The 3,362-nt window shown below is 50.6% G+C and overlaps 1 pseudogene; it reads left to right on the top strand.

The window, feature by feature from the left end:
• Nucleotides 1-984: 984 nt before the first annotated feature.
• LOC142431798 (mitochondrial import receptor subunit TOM5 homolog) lies at nucleotides 985-1,136 on the top strand (annotated as a pseudogene).
• Nucleotides 1,137-3,362: the final 2,226 nt, after the last annotated feature.

The raw sequence follows: 3,362 nt of genomic DNA, 5'->3' as shown, positions 1-3,362 counted from the left end.
TCACTCAAGCCCAGATGGAGGTGACCCCACACTGGTATCTGACAGGCACACCACACTGCACACTAGCCCCATGAGTGGGGGCGAGGGGCACTCTAGACCATAAAATTACGTACCAACAAAATGCACTAACAAAGGGGAGAGGGAAGCAAATGTGACCTGGAACAGATCGCTAAAAGCCCCTGCTTACAGGATGAGCTGAAACAAGATGATGACATCTTGTCGTCATCTTGTTGACCTCAGCTGAGAACATACACACTGGGGACTCTAATTAGGTCACCGCAAAGGACCGTGAGAGCACCACGGGTACTGATTTGTGGATGAGAAATAAGATTTAGGGAATAGCCAACCTCACAGACAACGAATGGGTACGTGACATGAACTGGAGATACAGTGAGGAGCGCCTGGTCTTTGGTGAGAGGCACAGGAAATGCGGCTCAAGAGGCGCTCTACGGTCTGGCCAGAGACACTGCATGATGGAGAAGCCCTCGATGCAAAGTGCCCGCTGGGTGTCAGCTTCTGGTGCGTGACCCAGAGTGGGGAGCACGTTCACACAGACTCGGGCTCAGGCCTTGCCCGTTTCCATACTGCCAACAGAAGAAAGTTCCAGCTTCCAAGCTGGTCCACAAAACCCTTTATCCACAGCCTGAGGTGCTCTTTAAAGCTTGAACCAAAACAACCCCGGCCCCCTCTGAACGAAGTAACAGAGCCCCCACAAAGTCAAGGTTCTCTCAAGGGTGTTGAGACCAAAAGGTCAGCAGTGACTTGGGAGCAGAGATGGGGAAGCAAGGGGGTGGGGGAAACTAGGGCTCTGGAAACGGAACCCCCCCAAAAAAAGAACGCTGACACTCTGGGGAATCTAACAAATGTTGCGCACAATCTGTATAGAAATGATCAAGTGGGGGAGGGGGAGAATCCAGGTGCAAGGCGACAATCCAAGAAGCACTTAGACCGCCCCCAAGCAGGAGTCGCTGATGCCCGGCCACGATGTTTCAGATCAAGGGCCACGGGCCAGCACTGGGCCCTGAGGAAATGAAACGGAAGGTGTATGAGGATGTGATCTCCTCCATTCGGAACCTTACTTTGTGGCCCTGCTGCAAGTCACTCCATTTATCCTAAAGAAATTGGACAGCAGATGAACATACGGCATTGCGTGAAAATGCATGCTGGGAAAAACCTGGTTCCAGTCTCCTGCTCCGATCTGCACATGAATAGACCCAGAAAGAGATACCAGCCTCTTTGATGGAATGGGCTTAAAAATTCTGCTTGTTAAGAACAAGTTTGTTTGTTTTTCTGATGACTGACTATAAAATTAACTGGGCAATGCGAAAGGATTTCTTGTGGTGACATTGCACCCTTTTGTCTCTGATACTCGGCCTCTGTGACTGCTGATATCATTGTAAATAAAGTCCAACTTCCTTTTCCAGCAGGTATTCATCACAGGTGCCTGCAGTAGTTCTGTCTTGGCCATCATCTCTATGGACCTTTTTCTTTCAGCCCAGAATGTAGTTGTGAAGAGTGGGCAACAGTTTTCTGGAAGTCAGCACCAAACCACAATGATCACACAATAGAGCCACGACTTATTATTTTAATAAATGTATCCACGTGGGAAAAAAAGAAACGATCAAGGGGCATGCTCACTTGCTCCAGAAACTTTCACACATACAAAAAACCATTTTGTTTTAAGCTCTTTATCCACTGATCTCACGGTGGCCCAGGACTTTATAGAGGCAAAGGAGGAGCTCGGGAGAGAAATGCAGTCCATCTGCTTCCTCTTGCAGCCGTAACACAGAACCCCCAATTGAGGGGCTCAGCCCACACAGTGACTCACAGCTTGGGAGGTCACACATCCCCTGTGGGTCTCCTGGGCTGGAGACAATGTGGTGGCAGGGCCCGCTCCTTTCTAGAGGTTCCAGAGCAGAATTCATTTTTCTGCCTTTTTAGATTCTAGAGGTTTCTATCATTGCTTGGCTCATAGCCACTTCCTCCTCCATCTTCAGTGTCAGAAGAAGCAGGCGGGCGGAGCCTTCTTGTGTTGCCATCTCTCTGACCCTCTGTCCTCCTAATGTCTTTCTGACCGGGCTGGGAAGTCTTTCTGCTGAGAAGGACCCCGGTGATTCTCCGGAGACTGCGTGGATAGTCCAGGACCCTCTCCGCTCTCAAGAGCCTTCACCTTAACCCCCACTGCATGCCAGGTGGCATCTCCCTAGGTTCCAGGAGCCGAGCCACGGCCATCTTGATGGTAGGGGGTGGCAGGCACTGTGCCAACCAACTGCAGGTGAGTTGAGTTGGATTCCATAAGAGCAAATGTTGCCTGAACTGATCTTTTGAGAAGACCCCACTAAAACCAGCTCATTCATGCACCCTTTCCCATCTCTCCATCGTGCTTGACTCTCTTCAAAGAGGCACTGTCTAGCCAAAGAGATGAGGCTGAGCCTGGCAAACTTTTGCTTCAAAATAAACCCTACTAGGAAATTTCCACGGGACCGGACCTTCTCTTCTCCCCAAAGCCTACTGGAAACCCAAAACCGAGCCGGGCTTCTTGCACGAAAGCCCATCAGACTTCGAGCACTTCTGGAACAGAGTGGTGCTTGTTTGATGTTTATTTTATTTTGTTTTGTTTGTTTTTCCCCCTCTCCAAACTCAAGAGGATTAGGGCAGACTTGTACATGAGCAGCGTGAACCCAGCTTAGGACACCACTATCTACTTGGAAAGGGTTTTTAAGAGCTTGTCTCGAAAAGGACCTCCTCTTTGAATGCCACCCCGGCTTAAATTCCTCCAGGGCTTGTCCCCATTGCCTCCAAGCTGGCGCTCAGGCACTACACACGCACAGGAAGCGTGTTTTATGCGAGTACAGCACAGACACATGTTCCATTCCCCTAATCCCCGGCGGCCTTTGTCTTGGAATCACCCAAAAGTCAGCGTTTTCCATTGGGCTCAGTCTGATTGATGCCTTGCCCTGGGGGGTGGGGGTGGGGGAGCAACTGCTTTCTAAATGGGTTTCTAAGAGTTCTCGCAACAATTCTGATGTCAGAATTTCCTGATAATGAAACTGCGGGTGGGAGAGGTTCATCTTGCCCCTTTTGGTCAACAAGTAGTGTCAGAACTGGGGTCTTCTGACCTTTAATTCTTTCCAGCCAGTGGCAGCAACACTCCCTCTCCCTATTCCTTCATTCATGGAACCTCTGGTAGTGAAGCTCACTCAGTCAACTCGATGCTGGCTGGGAAGGGCACCGGCCCTCCCAGGAAGGAGGAGGAGGAGGCCTGAGAGCAACCTGTGTGCCTAGACAGGTGCTTCCTGTGAGGCCTACACGCAGTACTCCACAGGTGCGACCTCCTCAGGTCCCCAAGCGGGGACGTGTAC

The sequence above is a fragment of the Tenrec ecaudatus genome, chromosome 18 (assembly GCF_050624435.1).
Source record: "Tenrec ecaudatus isolate mTenEca1 chromosome 18, mTenEca1.hap1, whole genome shotgun sequence".
Taxonomy (NCBI): domain Eukaryota; kingdom Metazoa; phylum Chordata; class Mammalia; order Afrosoricida; family Tenrecidae; genus Tenrec; species Tenrec ecaudatus.
This window is presented reverse-complemented; position numbering and strand designations above follow the sequence as displayed.